This window comes from Astyanax mexicanus, chromosome 7 (assembly GCF_023375975.1).
Source record: "Astyanax mexicanus isolate ESR-SI-001 chromosome 7, AstMex3_surface, whole genome shotgun sequence".
Taxonomy (NCBI): Eukaryota; Metazoa; Chordata; class Actinopteri; order Characiformes; family Acestrorhamphidae; genus Astyanax; species Astyanax mexicanus.
Window position 1 is genome coordinate 11396355 of NC_064414.1, and position 27355 is coordinate 11423709.

The 27355-nt window shown below is 41.6% G+C and overlaps 48 non-coding genes across 48 annotated transcripts; all 48 read left to right on the forward strand.

Moving 5' to 3' along the window:
- The first annotated feature begins 7339 nt into the window (after window positions 1-7339).
- On the forward strand, window positions 7340-7429 carry trnar-ucu (transfer RNA arginine (anticodon UCU)). Its single transcript is given in 2 exon segments — window positions 7340-7376; window positions 7394-7429. It is a non-coding gene; the product is annotated as a tRNA-Arg (tRNA).
- A 488-nt stretch (window positions 7430-7917) lies between these two features.
- On the forward strand, window positions 7918-8007 carry trnar-ucu (transfer RNA arginine (anticodon UCU)). Its single transcript is given in 2 exon segments — window positions 7918-7954; window positions 7972-8007. It is a non-coding gene; the product is annotated as a tRNA-Arg (tRNA).
- A 308-nt stretch (window positions 8008-8315) lies between these two features.
- trnat-agu (transfer RNA threonine (anticodon AGU)) lies at window positions 8316-8389 on the forward strand. Its single transcript has one exon. It is a non-coding gene; the product is annotated as a tRNA-Thr (tRNA).
- A 106-nt stretch (window positions 8390-8495) lies between these two features.
- On the forward strand, window positions 8496-8585 carry trnar-ucu (transfer RNA arginine (anticodon UCU)). The gene is given in 2 exon segments: window positions 8496-8532; window positions 8550-8585. It is a non-coding gene; the product is annotated as a tRNA-Arg (tRNA).
- Window positions 8586-8892: 307 nt separating this feature from the next.
- On the forward strand, window positions 8893-8966 carry trnap-agg (transfer RNA proline (anticodon AGG)). Its single transcript has one exon. It is a non-coding gene; the product is annotated as a tRNA-Pro (tRNA).
- Window positions 8967-9072: 106 nt separating this feature from the next.
- trnar-ucu (transfer RNA arginine (anticodon UCU)) lies at window positions 9073-9162 on the forward strand. The gene is given in 2 exon segments: window positions 9073-9109; window positions 9127-9162. It is a non-coding gene; the product is annotated as a tRNA-Arg (tRNA).
- A 487-nt stretch (window positions 9163-9649) lies between these two features.
- trnar-ucu (transfer RNA arginine (anticodon UCU)) lies at window positions 9650-9739 on the forward strand. The gene is given in 2 exon segments: window positions 9650-9686; window positions 9704-9739. It is a non-coding gene; the product is annotated as a tRNA-Arg (tRNA).
- Window positions 9740-10226: 487 nt separating this feature from the next.
- Window positions 10227-10316, forward strand: trnar-ucu (transfer RNA arginine (anticodon UCU)). The gene is given in 2 exon segments: window positions 10227-10263; window positions 10281-10316. It is a non-coding gene; the product is annotated as a tRNA-Arg (tRNA).
- Window positions 10317-10623: 307 nt separating this feature from the next.
- Window positions 10624-10697, forward strand: trnat-agu (transfer RNA threonine (anticodon AGU)). The gene has a single exon. It is a non-coding gene; the product is annotated as a tRNA-Thr (tRNA).
- A 107-nt stretch (window positions 10698-10804) lies between these two features.
- Window positions 10805-10894, forward strand: trnar-ucu (transfer RNA arginine (anticodon UCU)). Its single transcript is given in 2 exon segments — window positions 10805-10841; window positions 10859-10894. It is a non-coding gene; the product is annotated as a tRNA-Arg (tRNA).
- Window positions 10895-11202: 308 nt separating this feature from the next.
- On the forward strand, window positions 11203-11276 carry trnat-agu (transfer RNA threonine (anticodon AGU)). Its single transcript has one exon. It is a non-coding gene; the product is annotated as a tRNA-Thr (tRNA).
- Window positions 11277-11382: 106 nt separating this feature from the next.
- trnar-ucu (transfer RNA arginine (anticodon UCU)) lies at window positions 11383-11472 on the forward strand. Its single transcript is given in 2 exon segments — window positions 11383-11419; window positions 11437-11472. It is a non-coding gene; the product is annotated as a tRNA-Arg (tRNA).
- A 489-nt stretch (window positions 11473-11961) lies between these two features.
- trnar-ucu (transfer RNA arginine (anticodon UCU)) lies at window positions 11962-12051 on the forward strand. The gene is given in 2 exon segments: window positions 11962-11998; window positions 12016-12051. It is a non-coding gene; the product is annotated as a tRNA-Arg (tRNA).
- A 307-nt stretch (window positions 12052-12358) lies between these two features.
- Window positions 12359-12432, forward strand: trnat-agu (transfer RNA threonine (anticodon AGU)). Its single transcript has one exon. It is a non-coding gene; the product is annotated as a tRNA-Thr (tRNA).
- Window positions 12433-12935: 503 nt separating this feature from the next.
- Window positions 12936-13009, forward strand: trnat-agu (transfer RNA threonine (anticodon AGU)). The gene has a single exon. It is a non-coding gene; the product is annotated as a tRNA-Thr (tRNA).
- A 106-nt stretch (window positions 13010-13115) lies between these two features.
- trnar-ucu (transfer RNA arginine (anticodon UCU)) lies at window positions 13116-13205 on the forward strand. Its single transcript is given in 2 exon segments — window positions 13116-13152; window positions 13170-13205. It is a non-coding gene; the product is annotated as a tRNA-Arg (tRNA).
- Window positions 13206-13512: 307 nt separating this feature from the next.
- Window positions 13513-13586, forward strand: trnat-agu (transfer RNA threonine (anticodon AGU)). Its single transcript has one exon. It is a non-coding gene; the product is annotated as a tRNA-Thr (tRNA).
- A 107-nt stretch (window positions 13587-13693) lies between these two features.
- Window positions 13694-13783, forward strand: trnar-ucu (transfer RNA arginine (anticodon UCU)). Its single transcript is given in 2 exon segments — window positions 13694-13730; window positions 13748-13783. It is a non-coding gene; the product is annotated as a tRNA-Arg (tRNA).
- A 488-nt stretch (window positions 13784-14271) lies between these two features.
- trnar-ucu (transfer RNA arginine (anticodon UCU)) lies at window positions 14272-14361 on the forward strand. Its single transcript is given in 2 exon segments — window positions 14272-14308; window positions 14326-14361. It is a non-coding gene; the product is annotated as a tRNA-Arg (tRNA).
- A 307-nt stretch (window positions 14362-14668) lies between these two features.
- On the forward strand, window positions 14669-14742 carry trnat-agu (transfer RNA threonine (anticodon AGU)). Its single transcript has one exon. It is a non-coding gene; the product is annotated as a tRNA-Thr (tRNA).
- Window positions 14743-14849: 107 nt separating this feature from the next.
- Window positions 14850-14939, forward strand: trnar-ucu (transfer RNA arginine (anticodon UCU)). Its single transcript is given in 2 exon segments — window positions 14850-14886; window positions 14904-14939. It is a non-coding gene; the product is annotated as a tRNA-Arg (tRNA).
- A 308-nt stretch (window positions 14940-15247) lies between these two features.
- Window positions 15248-15321, forward strand: trnat-agu (transfer RNA threonine (anticodon AGU)). The gene has a single exon. It is a non-coding gene; the product is annotated as a tRNA-Thr (tRNA).
- Window positions 15322-15427: 106 nt separating this feature from the next.
- trnar-ucu (transfer RNA arginine (anticodon UCU)) lies at window positions 15428-15517 on the forward strand. The gene is given in 2 exon segments: window positions 15428-15464; window positions 15482-15517. It is a non-coding gene; the product is annotated as a tRNA-Arg (tRNA).
- Window positions 15518-16006: 489 nt separating this feature from the next.
- Window positions 16007-16096, forward strand: trnar-ucu (transfer RNA arginine (anticodon UCU)). The gene is given in 2 exon segments: window positions 16007-16043; window positions 16061-16096. It is a non-coding gene; the product is annotated as a tRNA-Arg (tRNA).
- A 307-nt stretch (window positions 16097-16403) lies between these two features.
- On the forward strand, window positions 16404-16477 carry trnat-agu (transfer RNA threonine (anticodon AGU)). Its single transcript has one exon. It is a non-coding gene; the product is annotated as a tRNA-Thr (tRNA).
- Window positions 16478-16583: 106 nt separating this feature from the next.
- On the forward strand, window positions 16584-16673 carry trnar-ucu (transfer RNA arginine (anticodon UCU)). The gene is given in 2 exon segments: window positions 16584-16620; window positions 16638-16673. It is a non-coding gene; the product is annotated as a tRNA-Arg (tRNA).
- Window positions 16674-16980: 307 nt separating this feature from the next.
- trnat-agu (transfer RNA threonine (anticodon AGU)) lies at window positions 16981-17054 on the forward strand. The gene has a single exon. It is a non-coding gene; the product is annotated as a tRNA-Thr (tRNA).
- A 107-nt stretch (window positions 17055-17161) lies between these two features.
- Window positions 17162-17251, forward strand: trnar-ucu (transfer RNA arginine (anticodon UCU)). The gene is given in 2 exon segments: window positions 17162-17198; window positions 17216-17251. It is a non-coding gene; the product is annotated as a tRNA-Arg (tRNA).
- Window positions 17252-18713: 1462 nt separating this feature from the next.
- On the forward strand, window positions 18714-18787 carry trnat-agu (transfer RNA threonine (anticodon AGU)). Its single transcript has one exon. It is a non-coding gene; the product is annotated as a tRNA-Thr (tRNA).
- A 107-nt stretch (window positions 18788-18894) lies between these two features.
- trnar-ucu (transfer RNA arginine (anticodon UCU)) lies at window positions 18895-18984 on the forward strand. Its single transcript is given in 2 exon segments — window positions 18895-18931; window positions 18949-18984. It is a non-coding gene; the product is annotated as a tRNA-Arg (tRNA).
- Window positions 18985-19473: 489 nt separating this feature from the next.
- On the forward strand, window positions 19474-19563 carry trnar-ucu (transfer RNA arginine (anticodon UCU)). Its single transcript is given in 2 exon segments — window positions 19474-19510; window positions 19528-19563. It is a non-coding gene; the product is annotated as a tRNA-Arg (tRNA).
- Window positions 19564-19871: 308 nt separating this feature from the next.
- On the forward strand, window positions 19872-19945 carry trnat-agu (transfer RNA threonine (anticodon AGU)). The gene has a single exon. It is a non-coding gene; the product is annotated as a tRNA-Thr (tRNA).
- Window positions 19946-20052: 107 nt separating this feature from the next.
- trnar-ucu (transfer RNA arginine (anticodon UCU)) lies at window positions 20053-20142 on the forward strand. The gene is given in 2 exon segments: window positions 20053-20089; window positions 20107-20142. It is a non-coding gene; the product is annotated as a tRNA-Arg (tRNA).
- Window positions 20143-20630: 488 nt separating this feature from the next.
- trnar-ucu (transfer RNA arginine (anticodon UCU)) lies at window positions 20631-20720 on the forward strand. The gene is given in 2 exon segments: window positions 20631-20667; window positions 20685-20720. It is a non-coding gene; the product is annotated as a tRNA-Arg (tRNA).
- Window positions 20721-21210: 490 nt separating this feature from the next.
- On the forward strand, window positions 21211-21300 carry trnar-ucu (transfer RNA arginine (anticodon UCU)). The gene is given in 2 exon segments: window positions 21211-21247; window positions 21265-21300. It is a non-coding gene; the product is annotated as a tRNA-Arg (tRNA).
- Window positions 21301-21607: 307 nt separating this feature from the next.
- Window positions 21608-21681, forward strand: trnat-agu (transfer RNA threonine (anticodon AGU)). The gene has a single exon. It is a non-coding gene; the product is annotated as a tRNA-Thr (tRNA).
- Window positions 21682-22183: 502 nt separating this feature from the next.
- On the forward strand, window positions 22184-22257 carry trnat-agu (transfer RNA threonine (anticodon AGU)). The gene has a single exon. It is a non-coding gene; the product is annotated as a tRNA-Thr (tRNA).
- Window positions 22258-22364: 107 nt separating this feature from the next.
- On the forward strand, window positions 22365-22454 carry trnar-ucu (transfer RNA arginine (anticodon UCU)). Its single transcript is given in 2 exon segments — window positions 22365-22401; window positions 22419-22454. It is a non-coding gene; the product is annotated as a tRNA-Arg (tRNA).
- Window positions 22455-23339: 885 nt separating this feature from the next.
- trnat-agu (transfer RNA threonine (anticodon AGU)) lies at window positions 23340-23413 on the forward strand. Its single transcript has one exon. It is a non-coding gene; the product is annotated as a tRNA-Thr (tRNA).
- A 107-nt stretch (window positions 23414-23520) lies between these two features.
- On the forward strand, window positions 23521-23610 carry trnar-ucu (transfer RNA arginine (anticodon UCU)). The gene is given in 2 exon segments: window positions 23521-23557; window positions 23575-23610. It is a non-coding gene; the product is annotated as a tRNA-Arg (tRNA).
- Window positions 23611-24099: 489 nt separating this feature from the next.
- On the forward strand, window positions 24100-24189 carry trnar-ucu (transfer RNA arginine (anticodon UCU)). Its single transcript is given in 2 exon segments — window positions 24100-24136; window positions 24154-24189. It is a non-coding gene; the product is annotated as a tRNA-Arg (tRNA).
- Window positions 24190-24497: 308 nt separating this feature from the next.
- trnat-agu (transfer RNA threonine (anticodon AGU)) lies at window positions 24498-24571 on the forward strand. The gene has a single exon. It is a non-coding gene; the product is annotated as a tRNA-Thr (tRNA).
- Window positions 24572-24678: 107 nt separating this feature from the next.
- trnar-ucu (transfer RNA arginine (anticodon UCU)) lies at window positions 24679-24768 on the forward strand. The gene is given in 2 exon segments: window positions 24679-24715; window positions 24733-24768. It is a non-coding gene; the product is annotated as a tRNA-Arg (tRNA).
- A 307-nt stretch (window positions 24769-25075) lies between these two features.
- Window positions 25076-25149, forward strand: trnat-agu (transfer RNA threonine (anticodon AGU)). The gene has a single exon. It is a non-coding gene; the product is annotated as a tRNA-Thr (tRNA).
- Window positions 25150-25651: 502 nt separating this feature from the next.
- On the forward strand, window positions 25652-25725 carry trnat-agu (transfer RNA threonine (anticodon AGU)). The gene has a single exon. It is a non-coding gene; the product is annotated as a tRNA-Thr (tRNA).
- Window positions 25726-25832: 107 nt separating this feature from the next.
- On the forward strand, window positions 25833-25922 carry trnar-ucu (transfer RNA arginine (anticodon UCU)). The gene is given in 2 exon segments: window positions 25833-25869; window positions 25887-25922. It is a non-coding gene; the product is annotated as a tRNA-Arg (tRNA).
- An 884-nt stretch (window positions 25923-26806) lies between these two features.
- On the forward strand, window positions 26807-26880 carry trnat-agu (transfer RNA threonine (anticodon AGU)). Its single transcript has one exon. It is a non-coding gene; the product is annotated as a tRNA-Thr (tRNA).
- Window positions 26881-26987: 107 nt separating this feature from the next.
- trnar-ucu (transfer RNA arginine (anticodon UCU)) lies at window positions 26988-27077 on the forward strand. The gene is given in 2 exon segments: window positions 26988-27024; window positions 27042-27077. It is a non-coding gene; the product is annotated as a tRNA-Arg (tRNA).
- The last annotated feature ends 278 nt before the right edge of the window (window positions 27078-27355 follow it).

A 27355-nucleotide genomic window follows, 5' to 3' on the forward strand; every position in this document is an offset into this window, starting at 1 on the left:
ACCATCACTTGTTCTTCCATACCCACTGATGTCACCAAACTAGAACAGGTAGTCTGCATTAACAACCGCCAAGAGAACATATACTTTTCTATACTTTTGCTATACTTTTCTAATCAGCCAAAGATGGCATGGGCATGAAGTCATTCAAGAGGGACACCCAGGTACCTCTTTAACAATCCCAGACACTGTGCAGTGCCCTACTCTGTAAATTAAGGCTATTGTCCTGAACGAATCCCCAGTTGCAAGATACAGTATTTGTAAATTCACATAAAGAGATATAGCTAATATTATATTAGCTTGTGCTTAAAATTTTAATGCCACACAAACAAGTGTTGACTAGTAATGTAAGATCTTAAACCATGTAGTAGTTAATATTTGGTATTACATTAAAAAGTTTTATAGTCATATTCAATCACATTATTCTATAATGTGTGACCCGCCACTGGGGTTAGGGGCATGGCCACTGTGACCCGGTAGTCAGGAAGCTCATAGAGACGCAGACACGGCGAGTAAATAAACTTTTAAACTTTAAATTACCTTGACTTAAAAATGCCCTCCACCACACCCAAACAAACTTAAACATAAATACGGCCCAGTGGGGCTCTAGTTGCTAGTCTGACGGCTTAATCAGTCCAGATGCCGACCAGCTGGGACAGGTAGGGCTGTCCCCCATCCCAGCGTGGGGTGGACCCACGGCTCCCCTGCCTCCTTATGCCACAGTTCCTCCCCCTAAGCTTCCAGCCAGCATGGTCGAAGGTGATTCCTAACCTGGTGACTGGAGTGAACGAACAGAGACGGGGTGAGGAGAGCGGGGGACCCTGTTCGTATATTAAGCCCCCCTCTCCAGTGGTGGCTTGCGGTGCTGGGACAGGCGCCAAATTACCCTCTGGGCCGACCTCACTTCCGTCATTGTTGGACTCCTCCCTCCATGATTCCGACCAGGCCGTCGAAGAGATCCTCAGTGGGGCCAGATCGGAGTCGGACCGCAGGTCGGGCGGAGAATCCCGTGGTGCGGCCTACCTCGGCAGGCTCTGCTTGCGGCGTGTGGCAATAGGGGGGAGGGACTCCACCAGCGCTTACGCCCAGGAGGTTTCTGAGCTCGTCCTCTTCCCCTGGGAAGATGCAGCAGCTGCAGAAGTCTGGGCAGGAGTAAGTGCAGGCCGTCTCCCGGTGCCTGGGATGAGGGCACCTCTCACACCAGCCGAGTTCCGGGCGGGGCATCCACTGCTCCTACAGGCGCTGCTCGCTGGCCCTTCCTGGAGCTGGGGGAGCCACTCCAGGGTCTCCGGCGTCATTCCGGTCAGCTGGGGTTTGAGCTGAGATGCTGGCTTCACTCCTCCGATCCCTTCGTAGTGCGGCTCTAGGAGGAAGGAAGCGAAGAGGTAATCCATGGCGTCCCAGCCGGAGAGGTGCGGTGAGTAGCTGAGGAGGGACTTTTTTTTCTTTTTCCTGCATGGCATTGTTTACAGCAGTTCGCGTGAGGGGAAAAAAGGCAAAACAAAACTGAGGTGTGGCTTTGGCTGGCCAAAACAAAGGTACAAGTACAACCAATACAACCTCGTGGCGTGCACCACTTGGTGGCTTACTTCCTACCAGGTCACTGGACCCTGCCCAAAAGGAGCAGGACCCGCAATCTCCACCACTGTGACTGGCCCCTGGGGTTAGGGGCGTGGCCACTGTGACCTGGTAGTCAGGACGTTTAGAAAGACACAGACACGGGGAGTAAATGAATTCAAAACGCAGCTTAATTGACTTAAAAATGCCCTCCACCACACCCAAACAAACTTAAACTTAAATAAATAAGGCCCAGTGGGGCTCTAGTTGCTAGGCTTTACTTTAAGTCCTTTTTCCAGGTCTTTTTTTGCCTCAGCCAAGTTTTTAAGCCTGTCCCAGCTGGCGGCTTAATCAGTCTGGATGCCGACCAGCAGGGACAGGTAGGGCTGTGCGTCCCTGCATGGGGCGGACCCACGTCTAGATCTTAACCCTATTGAGAATCTTTGGGATGTGCTGGAGAAGGCTTTGTGCAGAGGTCAGACTCTACCATCATCAATGCTGCTGCAAGATCTTGGTGAAAATTTGATGCAACACTGGATTAAAATAAATCTTGTGACATTGCAGAAGCTTATTGAAACCATGGCCCAGCGAATGTGTGATCCACATGAAGGATAGAATAGAGGCCATTACTGCAGTAAAGAGGGGCAAACTTCCTGCTCCCTCGATTTCAGAAGGAATGCTTGGCAGGTAGCCAAGCTGAGGTCCTTTAAAACAGAAATGGTCTTAAGGGACACTAAATGAAATAAAGGAAAATGATGATTGGTTTTATATAATTCATTTAGCTAAGCAGAGGGAATGCACCATCCTGTGTTATATTAGACAGAAAAAATAATTTAAGACAAACTACCATTCAGTGTATTAACGATCATTTCATCATCATTTCTGGTTGAGGAAAGCTGATTAACACTATTAACATTAGCACACCTTTAGAAAAAACGAACCCTGCATTCATCCAGTTAGCATTTCCTCAGGGGTGAAAACTGGACACAGAATAGATGTACAGCCTCTGGCCTTTCTGTTCATTCAATCAGGTGGCGTGTAGAATCAATGGAGGGGCTGGCAGTGGCTGAACGGTGTGGATGGTGGGACATGAGCGATGGTTCTGCATGGGGGAGGTGATGACCTACACTTTGTTCTTTTTCTTTTATCAGCGATGGGGCATTAACGGCCTGGCTGTGTTTCAGAGGCAGTTCGACACGTGGAGCAATGCCATGCTCTGTTAAAGGCTGGGAACACAGAGGTTAATAGGTGTAACACTGTTAGTGCAGTTAGGATGGATGAGGGCTATTAGCGTACCATGATAGCAAAGGTGCCAACAAGCGTTTTACTTAAGCTGTGGACACTCAACATAATAACATGTGGCACCACTGTTATAAGACCAAACTTATCCTTGTCCAAAAACAGCTGACAGTTTATTCACAAGAATATTTTGGACAAAATAGAGTTTTTGAAATGCAGTGGATAATGAAATATATAAGAAAAAAACATAAAATTTGACAGAAAAAGAAAACATCAAAAGGTTTCTGGCTATGTGTTGCCGGACCCAGGTCTAGGGGTTATCTGGGCCAGCAGCAAGGAATACACGAACCAGGCAGCACTGTGTATCCTGTGAAGCAGTGGAGAAACACAGCAGCTTAATGGGAGCCAGCATGAGTTTATTTATTAACATATTTTCTTCACTTATCACCATAAGAATTGTTATTTAACAGTTTTATAAAAAAGCAAGATATAAAATATTTATATATACATACACACATCTGTCACATTTTAGACTGTGCATTCATTCCATTCCATTGTTAAAATATACAATTATAGCTTATTTCAATAGTATCTCCAATAATATAATAGTTCAAGACATATACAGAGATATATAAGTATTAACTTGTGCATTCACTCAGCCATTACTTAGCTACACATTTAATTTACACCAACACTGTAATCAACACGCATACCTGAGGCAAACCATTTCGCTCAGTGCTGTCAGTTTTACCTCATACATTCCAGAAAAATAAAACAAGTAACTCTGTGGTGTACTTAAATTTCATAAACTGCAAAGATTTAAAGCTTCTATTAATCAAAACCAACTTCAGTAAACTGATATTGTTGACCAATGCACAGTGACACCATCTGCAGCAAGATGATGCTGCAGCTCTTTGGAGGTGGTCTGTGGATTGTCCTTGACTGTTCTCACCATTCTTCTTCTCTGCCTTTCTGATATTTTTCTTGGCCTGCCACTTCTGGGCTTAACAAGAACTGTCCCTGTGGTCTTCCGTTTCCTTACTATGTTCCTCACAGTGGAAACTGACAGGTTAAATCTCTGAGACAACTTTTTGTCTCCTTCCCCTGAACAACTATGTTGAACAATCTTTGTTTTTAGATCATTTGAGAGTTGTTTTGATGAGCCCATGATGCCACTCTTCAGAGGAGATTCAAATAGGAGAACAACTTGCAATTGGCCGCCTTAAATACCTTTTCTCATGATTGGATACACCTGGCTATGAAGTTCAAAGCTCAATGAGGTTACCAAACCAATTCTGTGCTTCAGTAAGTCAGTAAAAAGTAGTTAGGAGTATTCAAGGGTGCCCATACTTTTGCACCAGTCAAATTTTGGTTTAATGCATATTGCACATTTTCTGTTAGTACAATAAACCTCATTTTAATCCTGAAATCAGTTATTAGATATATCAAACTGAAATGGCTGTTGCAAACACCCAAATATTTAGAACTAAAAATGTATATATAGGCTTCTTCTGTGTTGTACTGCTTATTAACATTTAAGACAGATTTAGCTAATTCCAGCTATTTTAGTTATTTTGGAAATTTAGTCAAAAGCTCAATTTTATTGCTGTTGTGGTGTATTAAAATGGTAGAAAACGCTGTGTTTCATATGTAAGTGTATTCATATGGAATACTGTCCATACACGTAGAATGCTGGGTCATTGGGTTTGCCTAGAGTGAGGGGTCTTGGGGTTCACTGGGCCGGGGGCCGAGAAATGAGAACACCCCACATCTGTTTCTACTTTAAATTGTTGGACTCACGCCTGAAAACATACATGTCCGTTTATGGTAAAGAAATGTGATACGCGTTGATCTTAACTTATAAAAACTCTGGGAGAACAAAGAGAGGGTAGAGAGATTTGAGACACCTACAGGGTCGGGAAGAACTATTTTCTCTCTCCACTGTATCTTCTGAAACTCTGTTATATAATAAACTTAACCTGATTGATAAAATAGAAGACAGTGTGTTAAGTCTCATTTCTTCAAGAACCATCCATCAAGAGAAGACACCACACTGTGCTTACTTGTAATGACAGTTTAAGGGGCAGACAGAGTCAAGCTGGATTTTTTTTGCCCAATGTAAGCTCTAGCTGGAGTGTTAGATTACTGTTGTTCTTATTAAAATAATATAATATTAGTATATAAACTATCACAGACTTTTTAGTCACAGAATAGTCACAGGCTACGATTTAGCAAAGACTGAGGATCACTAACTGCAAGACTGCAGCTTGATTCTTTCTAAGATTAATTCCCATCTTGATGAATGAGATCCTAAATCGGTCCCAAAAACACTAATCGGTCCATCTCTAGATTTTAAGCACAAAAAAACCCCCACCACAAAGTATTAACAAAACCCTGCCCTAGCCACGTTTACTAATGCTTTTATGAATTAAGTACCTGTGAAGCAATGGAGAAACACAGCAGCTTATTGGAAGCCAGCATGAGTTTATTTCTGAACTGCACATGCTCAGAGTTGCATTTAGTGTGTTTTCCGTGCAACACATACGTAGATGTAGCATAGAAATGGCTTGAATAGGGGGGAGTCTGTGTTAAGCTAAACTATAGATGGAGGCAATTTCTCAACCATCTAGATATGCCACATTTTCTGTTATGTCTAGCAGACCTTAGCCCACCAGTTCCACCAATCACAAAGAGAATGGTGGACATCCCCAGGATCGATGCGACCTGAAACTTTATGAATGCCTTAAACCTATTTGATTAGCCTGTTTTAATCGTACACAGGCACCATATGTTTCTGTTAGTTGTTTTAATGCATAGTCAGCCCATATATATCTCAAATAGTCAACAAAGCACTGAGCCTGGATAAGCTAAATTATTTGAGGAAACCGGTTGCTTTAAGTTTTATAAGTAATGTTTATGGAAACATGAGTTATCATGCTTACATTTATATATTTATTTTATTTCATGTATTCATTTATCATTTGTTATATCAAATGCTTTGTATAATAATTCTACTCTGGTCAGGTGAATAAAATAGATATGTATTTAGTCTCCTTTTTGATTTAATAAAAAAAAATACAGCTTTGAAATACTCAAATAGAGAAAAAGCTATAGGATAAACAGGATAGAGCACTCAGCCAACAGAGACCAGGCCAACCAGTTAACCATAATATATGATCTACAAGTTTACCTTTAAAGAAGCTTGGTAGCGCTTTTCCACCAACGTGGAAATGCATTGTTCTTGTTTGCGAGCCTAATGTTGAACAGTTTGCCATGTTTCCACCAAGAAAACTAGGTTCCGAAACCAGGAACGTGCATTTGCAGCGGGAACCAAAGAACACTACTAGGTTCTTTAGCGTGACCCGTGTTCACTGACGCTGTGTAACGCTCTCTGTTGCTGCTGTATAATGTGAAGTTCTGACCATTCCACTACAACTGGTGGGACCATTCACTGAAAAGATTCTTACACCTCTGAAAGAAGGTTCTTTTGCAGGATAAGCGCTATGGGGGGAATCCCTTCAGACTGATGGTGAGAGCCAGAAACTGGGGGACACACCCAGTATGCAAACAGATTTTACCAGAAGCCAGTGTAAAAGAAGCGATCAATGGCAACAAACTAAACCCAGTTTTAAGTTAATTCATCTCAACAATCTCTGTTTCAATGTATATGTGCCATAGACTGACTGAATTAGTTTTTTTGGACTATAAGGCACACAAAAAATTTCCCCAAAATTTGGGTTTTATGTATGAATTCTACCAGCCAGGTATTATAAAGCAGTAAGAGCCACTCTGCTAAAGTGCAGAGTAATAAGGGTGAGTTTTTAGTGAAGTTTCTCCAGCACTAAGGCTGGGTGCAGCGGTGCCTTTGGTTTGATCAATTTGTATTGATCTTTGAGTTAAGACTACTTCTTTTTTAGACTTGCAACAGTTGTTTTCCTGGAAAATCAGTCAGCCTTGATCAAGAAGGGCTCTGCAAGCTCTGTGGCGCAATGGATAGCGCATTGGACTTCTAGATGATAAGCTGGAGCAATTCAAAGGTTGTGGGTTCGAGTCCCACCAGTGTCGAAAGTTGTGCTAATTGTTTGCTTTGATGCAGAACAAAGCAGCTCAACATTTCAGAAATATTCCTCTTGTCTTCATAGAATTGCAATGACTTTGTGGTGCCACAGAGAGTGCTTGTAGTTGAAAGACTGAAGCAATTGCAACATCTTGTTTGAGTTGATTTCTGACATTTTTGGAGAAAACTGTGGGTCTTACTTAGAAAAGTTCTGTTTGTCGTTGGTACAAGATTTTACTCCAGTGAGAAAAATCAGCCCGGTTTCCCTTGAACATTGTAATGATCTACACGTTGTACAGAAGACGTGTGGCGCCGTGGCTTAGTTGGTTAAAGTGCCTGTCTAGTAAACAGGAGATCCTGGGTTTGAATCCCAGCGGTGCCTTTGGTTTGATCAATATGCAATTATCTTTTAGTAAGGACTTCTTTTTTAGACTTGCAACATTTGTTTTCACAGAAAACTGGTCACTCTTGGTCATCTTGGAGTGTGCAGGCTCTGTGGCGCAATGGATAGCGCATTGGACTTCTAGATGATAAGCTGGAGCAATTCAAAGGTTGTGGGTTCGAGTCCCATCAGAGTCGAAAGCTGTGCTTATTGTTTGCTTTGATGCAGAACAAAGAAGCTCAACATTTCAGAAATTTTCCTCTTGTCTTCATAGAATTGCAATGACTTTGTGGTGCCACAGAGAGTGCATTGACTTGTAGTTGAAAGACTGAAGCAATTGCAACATCTTGTTTGAGTTGATTTCTGACTTTTTTTGGAGAAAACTGTGGGTCTTACTTAGAAAAGTTCTGTTTGCTGTTGGTACAAGATTTTACTCCAATGAGAAAAATCAGGACCAGTTTCCCTTGAACATTGTAATGATCTACACCTTGAACGGAAGGCGTGTGGCGCCGTGGCTTATTTGGTTAAAGTGCCTGTCTAGTAAACAGGAGATCCTGGGTTCGAATCCCAGCGGTGCCTTGGTTTGATCAATATGCAATGATCTTTTAGTCAGGACTTCTTTTTTAGACTTGCAACATTTGTTTTCACAGAAAACTGGTCACTCTTGGTCAAGATGGGGAGTACAGGCTCTGTGGCGCAATGGACAGCGCATTGGTCTTCTAGATGATAAGATGGAGCAATTCAAAGGTTGTGGGTTCGAGTCCCACCAGAGTCGAAAGTTGTGCTAGTTGTTTGCTTTGATGCAGAACAAAGAAGCTCAACATTTCAGAATTATTCCTCTTGTCTTCATAGAATTGCAATGACTTTGTGGTGCCACAGAGAGTGCATTGACTTGTAGTTGAAAGATTGAAGCAATTGCAACATCTTGTTTGAGTTGATTTCTGACTTTTTTTGGAGAAAACTGTGGGTCTTACTTAGAAAAGTTCTGTTTGCTGTTGGTACAAGATTTTACTCCAATGAGAAAAATCATGACCAGTTTCCCTTGAACATTGTAATGATCTACACCTTGAACAGAAGGCGTGTGGCGCCGTGGCTTAGTTGGTTAAAGTGCCTGTCTAGTAAACAGGAGATCCTGGGTTCGAAACCCAGCGGTGCCTTGGTTTGATCAATATGCAATGATCTTTTAGTCAGGACTTCTTTTTTAGACTTGCAACATTTGTTTTCACAGAAAACTGGTCACTCTTATTCAAGATGGGGTGTGCAGGCTCTGTGGCGCAATGGATAGCGCATTGGACTTCTAGATGATAAGATGGAGCAATTCAAAGGTTGTGGGTTCGAGTCCCACCAGAGTCGAAAGTTGTGCTGATTATTTGCTTTTGATGTAGACCAAAGAAGCTCAACATTTCAGAATTATTCCACTTGTCTTCATAGAATTACAATGACTTTGTGGTGCCACAGAGAGTGCATTGACTTGTAGTTGAAAGACTGATGCAGTTGCAACATCTTGTTTGAGTTGATTTCTGACTTTTCTGGAGAAAACTGTGGGTCTTACTTAGAAAAGTTCTGTTTGCTGTTGGTACAAGATTTTACTCCAGTGAGAAAAATCAGCCCGGTTTCCCTTGAACATTGTAATGATCTACACCTTGAACGGAAGGTGTGTGGCGCCGTGGCTTAATTGGTTAAAGTGCCTGTCCAGGTAACAGGAGATCCTGGGTTCGAATCTCAGCGGTGCCTTTGGTTTGATCAATAGGCAATTATCTTTTAGTAAGGACTTCTTTTTTATACTTGCAACTTTTTTTTCACAGAAAATTGGTCAGTCTTGGTGATGAAGGGGTGTGCAGGCTCTGTGGCGCAATGGATAGCGCATTGGACTTCTAGATGATAAGCTGGAGCAATTCAAAGGTTGTGGGGTCGAGTCCCACCAGAGTCGAAAGTTGTGCTGATTATTTGCTTTTGATGTAGAACAAAGAAGCTCAACATTTCAGAATTATTCCGCTTGTCTTCATAGAATTACAATGACTTTGTGGTGCCACAGAGAGTGCATTGACTTGTAGTTGAAAGACTGAAGCAATTGCAACATCTTGTTTGAGTTGATTTCTGACTTTTTTGGAGAAAACTGTGGGTCTTACTTAGAAAAGTTCTGTTTGTCGTTGGTACAAGATTTTACTCCAGTGAGAAAAATCAGCCCGGTTTCCCTTGAACATTGTAATGATCTACACGTTGTACAGAAGACGTGTGGCGCCGTGGCTTAGTTGGTTAAAGTGCCTGTCTAGTAAACAGGAGATCCTGGGTGGAATCCCTGCGGTGCCTTTGGTTTGATCAATATGCAATTATCTTTTAGTAAGGACTTCTTTTTTAGACTTGCAACATTTGTTTTCACAGAAAACTGGTCACTCTTGGTAATCTTTTGGTGTGCAGGCTCTGTGGCGCAATGGATAGCGCATTGGACTTCTAGATGATAAGATGAAGCAATTCAAAGGTTGTGGGTTCGAGTCCCACCAGAGTCGAAAGTTGTGCTAGTTGTTTGCTTTGATGCAGAACAAAGAAGCTCAACATTTCAGAAATATTCCTCTTGTCTTCATAGAATTGCAATGACTTTGTGGTGCCACAGAGAGTGCATTGACTTGTAGTTGAAAGACTGAAGCAATTGCAACATCTTGTTTGAGTTGATTTCTGACTTTTTTTGGAGAAAACTGTGGGTCTTACTTAGAAAAGTTCCGTTTGCTGTTGGTACAAGATTTTACTCCAATGAGAAAAATCAGGACCAGTTTCCCTTGAACATTGTAATGATCTACACCTTGAACGGAAGGTGTGTGGGCCGTGGCTTAGTTGGTTAAAGTGCCTGTCTAGTAAACAGGAGATCCTGGGTTCGAATCCCAGCGGTGCCTTGGTTTGATCTATATGCAATGATCTTTTAGTCAGGACTTCTTTTTTAGACTTGCAACATTTGTTTTCACAGAAAACTGGTCACTCTTGGTCAAGATGGGGTGTGCAGGCTCTGTGGCGCAATGGATAGCGCATTGGACTTCTAGATGATAAGATGGAGCAATTCAAAGGTTGTGGGTTCAAGTCCCACCAGAGTTGAAAGTTGTGCTAATTATTTGCTTTTGATGTAGAACAAAGAAGCTCAACATTTCAGAATTATTCCACTTGTCTTCATAGAATTACAATGACTTTGTGTTGCCACAGAGAGTGCATTGACTTGTAGTTGAAAGACTGAAGCAATTGCAACATCTTGTTTGAGTTGATTTCTGACTTTTTTGGAGAAAACTGTGGGTCTTACTTAGAAAAGTTCTGTTTGTCATTGGTACAAGATTTTACTCCAGTGAGAAAAATCAGCCCGGTTTCCCTTGAACATTGTAATGATCTACACGTTGTACAGAAGACGTGAGGCGCCGTGGCTTAGTTGGTTAAAGTGCCTGTCTAGTAAACAGGAGATCCTGGGTTCGAATCCCAGCGGTGCCTTTGGTTTGATCAATATGCAATTATCTTTTAGTAAGGACTTCTTTTTTAGACTTGCAACATTTGTTTTCACAGAAAACTGGTCACTCTTGGTCATCTTGGAGTGTGCAGGCTCTGTGGCGCAATGGATAGCGCATTGGACTTCTAGATGATAAGCTGGAGCAATTCAAAGGTTGTGGGTTCGAGTCCCACCAGAGTCGAAAGGTGTGCTTATTGTTTGCTTTGATGCAGAACAAAGAAGCTCAACATTTCAGAAATATTCCTCTTGTCTTCATAGAATTTCAATGACTTTGTGGTGCCACAGAGAGTGCATTGACTTGTAGTTGAAAGACTGAAGCAATTGCAACATCTTGTTTGAGTTGATTTCTGACTTTTTTTGGAGAAAACTGTGGGTCTTACTTAGAAAAGTTCCGTTTGCTGTTGGTACAAGATTTTACTCCAATGAGAAAAATCAGGACCAGTTTCCCTTGAACATTGTAATGATCTACACCTTGAATGGAAAGTGTGTGGCTCCGTGGCTTAGTTGGTTAAAGTGCCTGTCTAGTAAACAGGAGATCCTGGGTTCGAATCCCAGCGGTGCCTTGGTTTGATCAATATGCAATGATCTTTTAGTCAGGACTTCTTTTTTAGACTTGCAACATTTGTTTTCACAGAAAACTGGTCACTCTTGGTCAAGATGGTGTGTGCAGGCTCTGTGGCGCAATGGATAGCGTATTGGACTTCTAGATGATAAGATGGAGCAATTCAAAGGTTGTGGGTTCGAGTCCCACCAGAGTCGAAAGTTGTGCTAGTTGTTTGCTTTGATGCAGAACAAAGAAGCTCAACATTTCAGAAATATTCCTCTTGTCTTCATAGAATTTCAATGACTTTGTGGTGCCACAGAGAGTGCATTGACTTGTAGTTGAAAGACTGAAGCAATTGCAACATCTTGTTTGAGTTGATTTCTGACTTTTTTTGGAGAAAACTGTGGGTCTTACTTAGAAAAGTTCCGTTTGCTGTTGGTACAAGATTTTACTCCAATGAGAAAAATCAGGACCAGTTTCCCTTGAACATTGTAATGATCTACACGTTGTACAGAAGAAGTGTGGCGCTGTGGCTTAGTTGGTTAAAGTGCCTGTCTAGTAAACAGGAGATCCTGGGTTTGAATCCCAGTGGTGCCTTTGGTTTGATCAATATGCAATTATCTTTTAGTAAGGACTTCTTTTTTAGACTTGCAACATTTGTTTTCACAGAAAACTGGTCACTCTTGGTCATCTTGGAGTGTGCAGGCTCTGTGGCGCAATGGATAGCGCATTGGACTTCTAGATGATAAGCTGGAGCAATTCAAAGGTTGTGGGTTCAAGTCCCACCAGAGTCGAAAGTTGTGCTTTTTGTTTGCTTTGATGCAGAACAAAGAAGCTCAACATTTCAGAAATATTCCTCTTGTCTTCATAGAATTGCAATGACTTTGTGGTGCCACAGAGAGTGCATTGACTTGTAGTTGAAAGACTGAAGCAATTGCAACATCTTGTTTGAGTTGATTTCTGACTTTTTTTGGAGAAAACTGTGGGTCTTACTTAGAAAAGTTCCGTTTGCTGTTGGTACAAGATTTTACTCCAATGAGAAAAATCAGCCCGGTTTCCCTTGAACATTGTAATGATCTACACCTTGAACGGAAGGTGTGTGGCGCCGTGGCTTAGTTGGTTAAAGTGCCTGTCTAGTAAACAGGAGATCCTGGGTTCGAATCCCAGCGGTGCCTTGGTTTGATCAATATGCAATGATCTTTTAGTCAGGACTTCTTTTTTAGACTTGCAACATTTGTTTTCACAGAAAACTGGTCACTCTTGGTCAAGATGGGGTGTACAGGCTCTGTGGCGCAATGGATAGTGCATTGGACTTCTAGATGATAAGCTGGAGCAATTCAAAGGTTGTGGGTTCGAGTGCCACCAGAGTAGAAAGTTGTGCTAGTTGTTTGCTTTGATGCAGAACAAAGAAGCTCAACATTTCAGAAATATTCCTCTTGTCTTCATAGAATTGCAATGACTTTGTGGTGCCACAGAGAGTGCATTGACTTGTAGTTGAAAGACTGAAGCAATTGCAACATCTTGTTTGAGTTGATTTCTGACTTTTTTTGGAGAAAACTGTGGGTCTTACTTAGAAAAGTTCCGTTTGCTGTTGGTACAAGATTTTACTCCAATGAGAAAAATCAGCCCGGTTTCCCTTGAACATTGTAATGATCTACACCTTGAACGGAAGGTGTGTGGCGCCGTGGCTTAGTTGGTTAAAGTGCCTGTCTAGTAAACAGGAGATCCTGGGTTCGAATCCCAGCGGTGCCTTGGTTTGATCAATATGCAATGATCTTTTAGTCAGGACTTCTTTTTTAGACTTGCAACATTTGTTTTCACAGAAAACTGGTCACTCTTGGTCAAGATGGGGTGTGCAGGCTCTGTGGCGCAATGGATAGCGCATTGGACTTCTAGATGATAAGATGGAGCAATTCAAAGGTTGTGGGTTCGAGTCCCACCAGAGTCGAAAGTTGTGCTGATTATTTGCTTTTGATGTAGAACAAAGAAGCTCAACATTTCAGAAATATTCCTCTTGTCTTCATAGAATTGCAATGACTTTGTGGTGCCACAGAGAGTGCATTGACTTGTAGTTGAAAGACTGAAGCAATTGTAACATCTTGTTTGAGTTGATTTCTGACTTATTTGGAGAAAACTGTGGGTCTTACTTAGAAAAGTTCTGTTTGTCGTTGGTACAAGATTTTACTCCAGTGAGAAAAATCAGCCCGGTTTCCCTTGAACATTGTAATGATCTACACGTTGTATAGAAGACGCGTGGCGCCGTGGCTTAGTTGGTTAAAGTGCCTGTCTAGTAAACAGGAGATCCTGGGTTCGAATCCCAGCGGTGCCTTTGGTTTGATCAATATGCAATTATATTTTAGTCAGGACTTCTTTTTTAGACTTGCAACATTTGTTTTCACAGAAAACTGGTCACTCTTGGTCAAGATGGGGTGTGCAGGCTCTGTGGCGCAATGGATAGCGCATTGGACTTCTAGATGATAAGCTGGAGCAATTCAAAGGTTGTGGGTTCGAGTCCCACCAGAGTCGAAAGTTGTGCTTTTTGTTTGCTTTGATGCAGAACAAAGAAGCTCAACATTTCAGAAATATTCCTCTTGTCTTCATAGAATTGCAATGACTTTGTGGTGCCACAGAGAGTGCATTGACTTGTAGTTGAAAGACTGAAGCAATTGCAACATCTTGTTTGAGTTGATTTCTGACTTTTTTTGGAGAAAACTGTGGGTCTTACTTAGAAAAGTTCCGTTTGCTGTTGGTACAAGATTTTACTCCAATGAGAAAAATCAGGACCAGTTTCCCTTGAACATTGTAATGATCTACACCTTGAACGGAAGGTGTGTGGCGCCGTGGCTTAGTTGGTTAAAATGCCTGTCTAGTAAACAGGAGATCCTGGGTTCGAATCCCAGCGGTGCCTTGGTTTGATCTATATGCAATGATCTTTTAGTCAGGACTTCTTTTTTAGACTTGCAACATTTGTTTTCACAGAAAACTGGTCACTCTTGGTCAAGATGGGGTGTGCAGGCTCTGTGGCGCAATGGATAGCGCATTGGACTTCTAGATGATAAGATGGAGCAATTCAAAGGTTGTGGGTTCAAGTCCCACCAGAGTTGAAAGTTGTGCTAATTATTTGCTTTTGATGTAGAACAAAGAAGCTCAACATTTCAGAATTATTCCACTTGTCTTCATAGAATTACAATGACTTTGTGTTGCCACAGAGAGTGCATTGACTTGTAGTTGAAAGACTGAAGCAATTGCAACATCTTGTTTGAGTTGATTTCTGACTTTTTTGGAGAAAACTGTGGGTCTTACTTAGAAAAGTTCTGTTTGTCATTGGTACAAGATTTTACTCCAGTGAGAAAAATCAGCCCGGTTTCCCTTGAACATTGTAATGATCTACACGTTGTACAGAAGACGTGAGGCGCCGTGGCTTAGTTGGTTAAAGTGCCTGTCTAGTAAACAGGAGATCCTGGGTTCGAATCCCAGCGGTGCCTTTGGTTTGATCAATATGCAATTATCTTTTAGTAAGGACTTCTTTTTTAGACTTGCAACATTTGTTTTCACAGAAAACTGGTCACTCTTGGTCATCTTGGAGTGTGCAGGCTCTGTGGCGCAATGGATAGCGCATTGGACTTCTAGATGATAAGCTGGAGCAATTCAAAGGTTGTGGGTTCGAGTCCCACCAGAGTCGAAAGGTGTGCTTATTGTTTGCTTTGATGCAGAACAAAGAAGCTCAACATTTCAGAAATATTCCTCTTGTCTTCATAGAATTTCAATGACTTTGTGGTGCCACAGAGAGTGCATTGACTTGTAGTTGAAAGACTGAAGCAATTGCAACATCTTGTTTGAGTTGATTTCTGACTTTTTTTGGAGAAAACTGTGGGTCTTACTTAGAAAAGTTCCGTTTGCTGTTGGTACAAGATTTTACTCCAATGAGAAAAATCAGGACCAGTTTCCCTTGAACATTGTAATGATCTACACCTTGAATGGAAAGTGTGTGGCTCCGTGGCTTAGTTGGTTAAAGTGCCTGTCTAGTAAACAGGAGATCCTGGGTTCGAATCCCAGCGGTGCCTTGGTTTGATCAATATGCAATGATCTTTTAGTCAGGACTTCTTTTTTAGACTTGCAACATTTGTTTTCACAGAAAACTGGTCACTCTTGGTCAAGATGGTGTGTGCAGTCTCTGTGGCGCAATGGATAGCGTATTGGACTTCTAGATGATAAGATGGAGCAATTCAAAGGTTGTGGGTTCGAGTCCCACCAGAGTCGAAAGTTGTGCTAGTTGTTTGCTTTGATGCAGAACAAAGAAGCTCAACATTTCAGAAATATTCCTCTTGTCTTCATAGAATTTCAATGACTTTGTGGTGCCACAGAGAGTGCATTGACTTGTAGTTGAAAGACTGAAGCAATTGCAACATCTTGTTTGAGTTGATTTCTGACTTTTTTTGGAGAAAACTGTGGGTCTTACTTAGAAAAGTTCCGTTTGCTGTTGGTACAAGATTTTACTCCAATGAGAAAAATCAGGACCAGTTTCCCTTGAACATTGTAATGATCTACACGTTGTACAGAAGAAGTGTGGCGCTGTGGCTTAGTTGGTTAAAGTGCCTGTCTAGTAAACAGGAGATCCTGGGTTTGAATCCCAGCGGTGCCTTTGGTTTGATCAATATGCAATTATCTTTTAGTAAGGACTTCTTTTTTAGACTTGCAACATTTGTTTTCACAGAAAACTGGTCACTCTTGGTCATCTTGGAGTGTGCAGGCTCTGTGGCGCAATGGATAGCGCATTGGACTTCTAGATGATAAGCTGGAGCAATTCAAAGGTTGTGGGTTCGAGTCCCACCAGAGTCGAAAGTTGTGCTTTTTGTTTGCTTTGATGCAGAACAAAGAAGCTCAACATTTCAGAAATATTCCTCTTGTCTTCATAGAATTGCAATGACTTTGTGGTGCCACAGAGAGTGCATTGACTTGTAGTTGAAAGACTGAAGCAATTGCAACATCTTGTTTGAGTTGATTTCTGACTTTTTTTGGAGAAAACTGTGGGTCTTACTTAGAAAAGTTCCGTTTGCTGTTGGTACAAGATTTTACTCCAATGAGAAAAATCAGCCCGGTTTCCCTTGAACATTGTAATGATCTACACCTTGAACGGAAGGTGTGTGGCGCCGTGGCTTAGTTGGTTAAAGTGCCTGTCTAGTAAACAGGAGATCCTGGGTTCGAATCCCAGCGGTGCCTTGGTTTGATCAATATGCAATGATCTTTTAGTCAGGACTTCTTTTTTAGACTTGCAACATTTGTTTTCACAGAAAACTGGTCACTCTTGGTCAAGATGGGGTGTGCAGGCTCTGTGGCGCAATGGATAGCGCATTGGACTTCTAGATGATAAGATGGAGCAATTCAAAGGTTGTGGGTTCGAGTCCCACCAGAGTCGAAAGTTGTGCTGATTATTTGCTTTTGATGTAGAACAAAGAAGCTCAACATTTCAGAAATATTCCTCTTGTCTTCATAGAATTGCAATGACTTTGTGGTGCCACAGAGAGTGCATTGACTTGTAGTTGAAAGACTGAAGCAATTGTAACATCTTGTTTGAGTTGATTTCTGACTTATTTGGAGAAAACTGTGGGTCTTACTTAGAAAAGTTCTGTTTGTCGTTGGTACAAGATTTTACTCCAGTGAGAAAAATCAGCCCGGTTTCCCTTGAACATTGTAATGATCTACACGTTGTATAGAAGACGCGTGGCGCCGTGGCTTAGTTGGTTAAAGTGCCTGTCTAGTAAACAGGAGATCCTGGGTTCGAATCCCAGCGGTGCCTTTGGTTTGATCAATATGCAATTATATTTTAGTCAGGACTTCTTTTTTAGACTTGCAACATTTGTTTTCACAGAAAACTGGTCACTCTTGGTCAAGATGGGGTGTGCAGGCTCTGTGGCGCAATGGATAGCGCATTGGACTTCTAGATGATAAGCTGGAGCAATTCAAAGGTTGTGGGTTCGAGTCCCACCAGAGTCGAAAGTTGTGCTTTTTGTTTGCTTTGATGCAGAACAAAGAAGCTCAACATTTCAGAAATATTCCTCTTGTCTTCATAGAATTGCAATGACTTTGTGGTGCCACAGAGAGTGCATTGACTTGTAGTTGAAAGACTGAAGCAATTGCAACATCTTGTTTGAGTTGATTTCTGACTTTTTTTGGAGAAAACTGTGGGTCTTACTTAGAAAAGTTCCGTTTGCTGTTGGTACAAGATTTTACTCCAATGAGAAAAATCAGGACCAGTTTCCCTTGAACATTGTAATGATCTACACCTTGAACGGAAGGTGTGTGGCGCCGTGGCTTAGTTGGTTAAAATGCCTGTCTAGTAAACAGGAGATCCTGGGTTCGAATCCCAGCGGTGCCTTGGTTTGATCAATATGCAATGATCTTTTAGTCAGGACTTCTTTTTTAGACTTGCAACATTTGTTTTCACAGAAAACTGGTCACTCTTGGTCAAGATGGGGTGTGCAGGCTCTGTGGCGCAATGGATAGTGCATTGGACTTCTAGATGATAAGCTGGAGCAATTCAAAGGTTGTGGGTTCGAGTCCCACCAGAGTAGAAAGTTGTGCTAGTTGTTTGCTTTGATGCAGAACAAAGAAGCTCAACATTTCAGAAATATTCCTCTTGTCTTCATAGAATTGCAATGACTTTGTGGTGCCACAGAGAGTGCATTGACTTGTAGTTGAAAGACTGAAGCAATTGCAACATCTTGTTTGAGTTGATTTCTGACTTTTTTTGGAGAAAACTGTGGGTCTTACTTAGAAAAGTTCCGTTTGCTGTTGGTACAAGATTTTACTCCAATGAGAAAAATCAGGACCAGTTTCCCTTGAACATTGTAATGATCTACACCTTGAACGGAAGGTGTGTGGCGCCGTGGCTTAGTTGGTTAAAATGCCTGTCTAGTAAACAGGAGATCCTGGGTTCGAATCCCAGCGGTGCCTTGGTTTGATCAATATGCAATGATCTTTTAGTCAGGACTTCTTTTTTAGACTTGCAACATTTGTTTTCACAGAAAACTGGTCACTCTTGGTCAAGATGGGGTGTGCAGGCTCTGTGGCGCAATGGATAGTGCATTGGACTTCTAGATGATAAGCTGGAGCAATTCAAAGGTTGTGGGTTCGAGTCCCACCAGAGTAGAAAGTTGTGCTAGTTGTTTGCTTTGATGCAGAACAAAGAAGCTCAACATTTCAGAAATATTCCTCTTGTCTTCATAGAATTGCAATGACTTTGTGGTGCCACAGAGAGTGCATTGACTTGTAGTTGAAAGACTGAAGCAATTGCAACATCTTGTTTGAGTTGATTTCTGACTTATTTGGAGAAAACTGTGGGTCTTACTTAGAAAAGTTCTGTTTGTCGTTGGTACAAGATTTTACTCCAGTGAGAAAAATCAGCCCGGTTTCCCTTGAACATTGTAATGATCTACACGTTGCAAAGAAGACGTGTGGCGCCGTGGCTTAGTTGGTTAAAGTGCCTGTCTAGTAAACAGGAGATCCTGGGTTCGAATCCCAGCGGTGCCTTTGGTTTGATCAATATGCAATTATATTTTAGTAAGGACTTCTTTTTTAGACTTGCAACATTTGTTTTCACAGAAAACTGGTCACTCTTGGTCAAGATGGGGTGTGCAGGCTCTGTGGCGCAATGGATAGCGCATTGGACTTCTAGATGATAAGCTGGAGCAATTCAAAGGTTGTGGGTTCGAGTCCCACCAGAGTCGAAAGTTGTGCTGATTATTTGCTTTTGATGTAGAACAAAGAAGCTCAACATTTCAGAATTATTCCACTTGTCTTCATAGAATTACAATGACTTTGTGTTGCCACAGAGAGTGCATTGACTTGTAGTTGAAAGACTGAAGCAATTGCAACATCTTGTTTGAGTTGATTTCTGACTTTTTTTGGAGAAAACTGTGGGTCTTACTTAGAAAAGTTCTGTTTGCTGTTGGTACAAGATTTTACTCCAGTGAGAAAAATCAGCCCGGTTTCCCTTGAACATTGTAATGATCTACACGTTGTACAGAAGACGTGTGGCGCCGTGGCTTAGTTGGTTAAAGTGCCTGTCTAGTAAACAGTAGATCCTGGGTTCGAATCCCAGCGGTGCCTTTGGTTTGATCAATATGCAATTATATTTTATTAAGGACTTCTTTTTTAGACTTGCAACATTTGTTTTCACAGAAAACTGGTCACTCTTGGTCAAGATGGGGTGTGCAGGCTCTGTGGCGCAATGGATAGCGCATTGGACTTCTAGATGATAAGCTGGAGCAATTCAAAGGTTGTGGGTTCGAGTCCCACAAGAGTCGAAAGTTGTGCTACTTGTTTGCTTTGATGTAGAACAAAGAAGCTCAACATTTCAGAAATGTTCCTCTTGTCTTCATAGAATTGCAATGACTTTGTGGTGCCACAGAGAGTGCATTGACTTGTAGTTGAAAGACTGAAGCAATTGCAACATCTTGTTTGAGTTGATTTCTGACTTTTTTTGGAGAAAACTGTGGGTCTTACTTAGAAAAGTTCTGTTTGCTGTTGGTACAAGATTTTACTCCAATGAGAAAAATCAGGACCAGTTTCCCTTGAACATTGTAATGATCTACACCTTGAACGGAAGGTGTGTGGCGCCGTGGCTTAGTTGGTTAAAGTGCCTGTCTAGTAAACAGGAGATCCTGGGTTCGAATCCCAGCGGTGCCTTTGGTTTGATCAATATGCAATTATCTTTTAGTAAGGACTTCTTTTTTAGACTTGCAACATTTGTTTTCACAGAAAACTGGTCACTCTTGGTCATCTTGGAGTGTGCAGGCTCTGTGGCGCAATGGATAGCGCATTGGACTTCTAGATGATAAGCTGGAGCAATTCAAAGGTTGTGGGTTCGAGTCCCACCAGAGTCGAAAGGTGTGCTTATTGTTTGCTTTGATGCAGAACAAAGAAGCTCAACATTTCAGAAATATTCCTCTTGTCTTCATAGAATTTCAATGACTTTGTGGTGCCACAGAGAGTGCATTGACTTGTAGTTGAAAGACTGAAGCAATTGCAACATCTTGTTTGAGTTGATTTCTGACTTTTTTTGGAGAAAACTGTGGGTCTTACTTAGAAAAGTTCCGTTTGCTGTTGGTACAAGATTTTACTCCAGTGAGAAAAATCAGGACCAGTTTCCCTTGAACATTGTAATGATCTACACCTTGAATGGAAAGTGTGTGGCTCCGTTGCTTAGTTGGTTAAAGTGCCTGTCTAGTAAACAGGAGATCCTGGGTTCGAATCCCAGCGGTGCCTTGGTTTGATCAATATGCAATGATCTTTTAGTCAGGACTTCTTTTTTAGACTTGCAACATTTGTTTTCACAGAAAACTGGTCACTCTTGGTCAAGATGGTGTGTGCAGGCTCTGTGGCGCAATGGACAGCGTATTGGACTTCTAGATGATAAGATGGAGCAATTCAAAGGTTGTGGGTTCGAGTCCCACCAGAGTCGAAAGTTGTGCTAGTTGTTTGCTTTGATGCAGAACAAAGAAGCTCAACATTTCAGAAATATTCCTCTTGTCTTCATAGAATTTCAATGACTTTGTGGTGCCACAGAGAGTGCATTGACTTGTAGTTGAAAGACTGAAGCAATTGCAACATCTTGTTTGAGTTGATTTCTGACTTTTTTTTGGAGAAAACTGTGGGTCTTACTTAGAAAAGTTCCGTTTGCTGTTGGTACAAGATTTTACTCCAATGAGAAAAATCAGGACCAGTTTCCCTTGAACATTGTAATGATCTACACGTTGTACAGAAGACGTGTGGCGCTGTGGCTTAGTTGGTTAAAGTGCCTGTCTAGTAAACAGGAGATCCTGGGTTTGAATCCCAGTGGTGCCTTTGGTTTGATCAATATGCAATTATCTTTTAGTAAGGACTTCTTTTTTAGACTTGCAACATTTGTTTTCACAGAAAACTGGTCACTCTTGGTCATCTTGGAGTGTGCAGGCTCTGTGGCGCAATGGATAGCGCATTGGACTTCTAGATGATAAGCTGGAGCAATTCAAAGGTTGTGGGTTCGAGTCCCACCAGAGTTGAAAGTTGTGCTTATTGTTTGCTTTGATGCAGAACAAAGAAGCTCAACATTTCAGAAATATTCCTCTTGTCTTCATAGAATTGCAATGACTTTGTGGTGCCACAGAGAGTGCATTGACTTGTAGTTGAAAGACTGAAGCAATTGCAACATCTTGTTTGAGTTGATTTCTGACTTTTTTTGGAGAAAACTGTGGGTCTTACTTAGAAAAGTTCCGTTTGCTGTTGGTACAAGATTTTACTCCAATGAGAAAAATCAGCCCGGTTTCCCTTGAACATTGTAATGATCTACACCTTGAACGGAAGGTGTGTGGCGCCGTGGCTTAGTTGGTTAAAGTGCCTGTCTAGTAAACAGGAGATCCTGGGTTCGAATCCCAGCGGTGCCTTGGTTTGATCAATATGCAATGATCTTTTAGTCAGGACTTCTTTTTTAGACTTGCAACATTTGTTTTCACAGAAAACTGGTCACTCTTGGTCAAGATGGGGTGTGCAGGCTCTGTGGCGCAATGGATAGTGCATTGGACTTCTAGATGATAAGCTGGAGCAATTCAAAGGTTGTGGGTTCGAGTCCCACCAGAGTAGAAAGTTGTGCTAGTTGTTTGCTTTGATGCAGAACAAAGAAGCTCAACATTTTAGAAATATTCCTCTTGTCTTCATAGAATTGCAATGACTTTGTGGTGCCACAGAGAGTGCATTGACTTGTAGTTGAAAGACTGAAGCAATTGTAACATCTTGTTTGAGTTGATTTCTGACTTATTTGGAGAAAACTGTGGGTCTTACTTAGAAAAGTTCTGTTTGTCGTTGGTACAAGATTTTACTCCAGTGAGAAAAATCAGCCCGGTTTCCCTTGAACATTGTAATGATCTACACGTTGTAAAGAAGACGCGTGGCGCCGTGGCTTAGTTGGTTAAAGTGCCTGTCTAGTAAACAGGAGATCCTGGGTTCGAATCCCAGCGGTGCCTTTGGTTTGATCAATATGCAATTATATTTTAGTCAGGACTTCTTTTTTAGACTTGCAACATTTGTTTTCACAGAAAACTGGTCACTCTTGGTCAAGATGGGGTGTGCAGGCTCTGTGGCGCAATGGATAGCGCATTGGACTTCTAGATGCTAAGCTGGAGCAATTCAAAGGTTGTGGGTTCGAGTCCCACCAGAGTCGAAAGTTGTGCTTTTTGTTTGCTTTGATGCAGAACAAAGAAGCTCAACATTTCAGAAATATTCCTCTTGTCTTCATAGAATTGCAATGACTTTGTGGTGCCACAGAGAGTGCATTGACTTGTAGTTGAAAGACTGAAGCAATTGCAACATCTTGTTTGAGTTGATTTCTGACTTTTTTTGGAGAAAACTGTGGGTCTTACTTAGAAAAGTTCCGTTTGCTGTTGGTACAAGATTTTACTCCAATGAGAAAAATCAGGACCAGTTTCCCTTGAACATTGTAATGATCTACACCTTGAACGGAAGGTGTGTGGCGCCGTGGCTTAGTTGGTTAAAATGCCTGTCTAGTAAACAGGAGATCCTGGGTTCGAATCCCAGCGGTGCCTTGGTTTGATCAATATGCAATGATCTTTTAGTCAGGACTTCTTTTTTAGACTTGCAACATTTGTTTTCACAGAAAACTGGTCACTCTTGGTCAAGATGGGGTGTGCAGGCTCTGTGGCGCAATGGATAGTGCATTGGACTTCTAGATGATAAGCTGGAGCAATTCAAAGGTTGTGGGTTCGAGTCCCACCAGAGTAGAAAGTTGTGCTAGTTGTTTGCTTTGATGCAGAACAAAGAAGCTCAACATTTCAGAAATATTCCTCTTGTCTTCATAGAATTGCAATGACTTTGTGGTGCCACAGAGAGTGCATTGACTTGTAGTTGAAAGACTGAAGCAATTGCAACATCTTGTTTGAGTTGATTTCTGACTTTTTTTGGAGAAAACTGTGGGTCTTACTTAGAAAAGTTCTGTTTGTCGTTGGTACAAGATTTTACTCCAGTGAGAAAAATCAGCCCGGTTTCCCTTGAACATTGTAATGATCTACACGTTGTAAAGAAGACGTGTGGCGCCGTGGCTTAGTTGGTTAAAGTGCCTGTCTAGTAAACAGGAGATCCTGGGTTCGAATCCCAGCGGTGCCTTTGGTTTGATCAATATGCAATTATATTTTAGTAAGGACTTCTTTTTTAGACTTGCAACATTTGTTTTCACAGAAAACTGGTCACTCTTGGTCAAGATGGGGTGTGCAGGCTCTGTGGCGCAATGGATAGCGCATTGGACTTCTAGATGATAAGATGGAGCAATTCAAAGGTTGTGGGTTCGAGTCCCACCAGAGTCGAAAGTTGTGCTGATTATTTGCTTTTGATGTAGAACAAAGAAGCTCAACATTTCAGAATTATTCCACTTGTCTTCATAGAATTACAATGACTTTGTGTTGCCACAGAGAGTGCATTGACTTGTAGTTGAAAGACTGAAGCAATTGCAACATCTTGTTTGAGTTGATTTCTGACTTTTTTTGGAGAAAACTGTGGGTCTTACTTAGAAAAGTTCTCTTTGCTGTTGGTACAAGATTTTACTCCAGTGAGAAAAATCAGCCCGGTTTCCCTTGAACATTGTAATGATCTACACGTTGTACAGAAGACGTGTGGCGCCGTGGCTTAGTTGGTTAAAGTGCCTGTCTAGTAAACAGTAGATCCTGGGTTCGAATCCCAGCGGTGCCTTTGGTTTGATCAATATGCAATTATATTTTATTAAGGACTTCTTTTTTAGACTTGCAACATTTGTTTTCACAGAAAACTGGTCACTCTTGGTCAAGATGGGGTGTGCAGGCTCTGTGGCGCAATGGATAGCGCATTGGACTTCTAGATGATAAGCTGGAGCAATTCAAAGGTTGTGGGTTCGAGTCCCACAAGAGTCGAAAGTTGTGCTACTTGTTTGCTTTGATGTAGAACAAAGAAGCTCAACATTTCAGAAATGTTCCTCTTGTCTTCATAGAATTGCAATGACTTTGTGGTGCCACAGAGAGTGCATTGACTTGTAGTTGAAAGACTGAAGCAATTGCAACATCTTGTTTGAGTTGATTTCTGACTTTTTTTGGAGAAAACTGTGGGTCTTACTTAGAAAAGTTCTGTTTGCTGTTGGTACAAGATTTTACTCCAATGAGAAAAATCAGGACCAGTTTCCCTTGAACATTGTAATGATCTACACCTTGAACGGAAGGTGTGTGGCGCCGTGGCTTAGTTGGTTAAAGTGCCTGTCTAGTAAACAGGAGATCCTGGGTTCGAATCCCAGCGGTGCCTTTGGTTTGATCAATATGCAATTATATTTTAGTAAGGACTTCTTTTTTAGACTTGCAACATTTGTTTTCACAGAAAACTGGTCACTCTTGGTCAAGATGGGGTGTGCAGGCTCTGTGGCGCAATGGATAGCGCATTGGACTTCTAGATGATAAGCTGGAGCAATTCAAAGGTTGTGGGTTCGAGTCCCACCAGAGTCGAAAGTTGTGCTACTTGTTTGCTTTGATGTAGAACAAAGAAGCTCAACATTTCAGAAATGTTCCTCTTGTCTTCATAGAATTGCAATGACTTTGTGGTGCCACAGAGAGTGCATTGACTTGTAGTTGAAAGACTGAAGCAATTGCAACATCTTGTTTGAGTTGATTTCTGACTTTTTTGGAGAAAACTGTGGGTCTTACTTAGAAAAGTTCCGTTTGCTGTTGGTACAAGATTTTACTCCAATGAGAAAAATCAGCCCGGTTTCCCTTGAACATTGTAATGATCTACACCTTTGAACGGAAGGTGTGTGGCGCCGTGGCTTAGTTGGTTAAAGTGCCTGTCTAGTAAACAGGAGATCCTGGGTTCGAATCCCAGCGGTGCCTTGGTTTGATCAATATGCAATGATCTTTTAGTCAGGACTTCTTTTTTAGACTTGCAACATTTGTTTTCACAGAAAACTGGTCACTCTTGGTCAAGATGGGGTGTGCAGGCTCTGTGGCGCAATGGATAGTGCATTGGACTTCTAGATGATAAGCTGGAGCAATTCAAAGGTTGTGGGTTCGAGTCCCACCAGAGTAGAAAGTTGTGCTAGTTGTTTGCTTTGATGCAGAACAAAGAAGCTCAACATTTCAGAAATATTCCTCTTGTCTTCATAGAATTGCAATGACTTTGTGGTGCCACAGAGAGTGCATTGACTTGTAGTTGAAAGACTGAAGCAATTGCAACATCTTGTTTGAGTTGATTTCTGACTTATTTGGAGAAAACTGTGGGTCTTACTTAGAAAAGTTCTGTTTGTCGTTGGTACAAGATTTTACTCCAGTGAGAAAAATCAGCCCGGTTTCCCTTGAACATTGTAATGATCTACACGTTGTAAAGAAGACGTGTGGCGCCGTGGCTTAGTTGGTTAAAGTGCCTGTCTAGTAAACAGGAGATCCTGGGTTCGAATCCCAGCGGTGCCTTTGGTTTGATCAATATGCAATTATATTTTAGTAAGGACTTCTTTTTTAGACTTGCAACATTTGTTTTCACAGAAAACTGGTCACTCTTGGTCAAGATGGGGTGTGCAGGCTCTGTGGCGCAATGGATAGCGCATTGGACTTCTAGATGATAAGCTGGAGCAATTCAAAGGTTGTGGGTTCGAGTCCCACCAGAGTCGAAAGTTGTGCTACTTGTTTGCTTTGATGTAGAACAAAGAAGCTCAACATTTCAGAAATGTTCCTCTTGTCTTCATAGAATTGCAATGACTTTGTGGTGCCACAGAGAGTGCATTGACTTGTAGTTGAAAGACTGAAGCAATTGCAACATCTTGTTTGAGTTGATTTCTGACTTTTTTTGGAGAAAACTGTGGGTCTTACTTAGAAAAGTTCCGTTTGCTGTTGGTACAAGATTTTACTCCAATGAGAAAAATCAGCCCGGTTTCCCTTGAACATTGTAATGATCTACACCTTGAACGGAAGGTGTGTGGCGCCGTGGCTTATTTGGTTAAAGTGCCTGTCTAGTAAACAGGAGATCCTGGGTTCGAATCCCAGCGGTGCCTTGGTTTGATCAATATGCAGTGATCTTTTAGTCAGGACTTCTTTTTTAGACTTGCAACATTTGTTTTCACAGAAAACTGGTCACTCTTGGTCAAGATGGGGTGTGCAGGCTCTGTGGGGCAATGGATAGCGCATTGGACTTCTAGATGATAAGATGGAGCAATTCAAAGGTTGTGGGTTCGAGTCCCACCAGAGTCGAAAGTTGTGCTGATTATTTGCTTTTGATGTAGAACAAAGAAGCTCAACATTTCAGAATTATTCCACTTGTCTTCATAGAATTACAATGACTTTGTGTTGCCACAGAGAGTGCATTGACTTGTAGTTGAAAGACTGAAGCAATTGCAACATCTTGTTTGAGTTGATTTCTGACTTATTTGGAGAAAACTGTGGGTCTTACTTAGAAAAGTTCTGTTTGTCGTTGGTACAAGATTTTACTCCAGTGAGAAAAATCAGCCCGGTTTCCCTTGAACATTGTAATGATCTACACGTTGTAAAGAAGACGTGTGGCGCCGTGGCTTAGTTGGTTAAAGTGCCTGTCTAGTAAACAGGAGATCCTGGGTTCGAATCCCAGCGGTGCCTTTGGTTTGATCAATATGCAATTATATTTTAGTAAGGACTTCTTTTTTAGACTTGCAACATTTGTTTTCACAGAAAACTGGTCACTCTTGGTCAAGATGGGGTGTGCAGGCTCTGTGGCGCAATGGATAGCGCATTGGACTTCTAGATGATAAGCTGGAGCAATTCAAAGGTTGTGGGTTCGAGTCCCACCAGAGTCGAAAGTTGTGCTACTTGTTTGCTTTGATGTAGAACAAAGAAGCTCAACATTTCAGAAATGTTCCTCTTGTCTTCATAGAATTGCAATGACTTTGTGGTGCCACAGAGAGTGCATTGACTTGTAGTTGAAAGACTGAAGCAATTGCAACATCTTGTTTGAGTTGATTTCTGACTTTTTTTGGAGAAAACTGTGGGTCTTACTTAGAAAAGTTCCGTTTGCTGTTGGTACAAGATTTTACTCCAATGAGAAAAATCAGCCCGGTTTCCCTTGAACATTGTA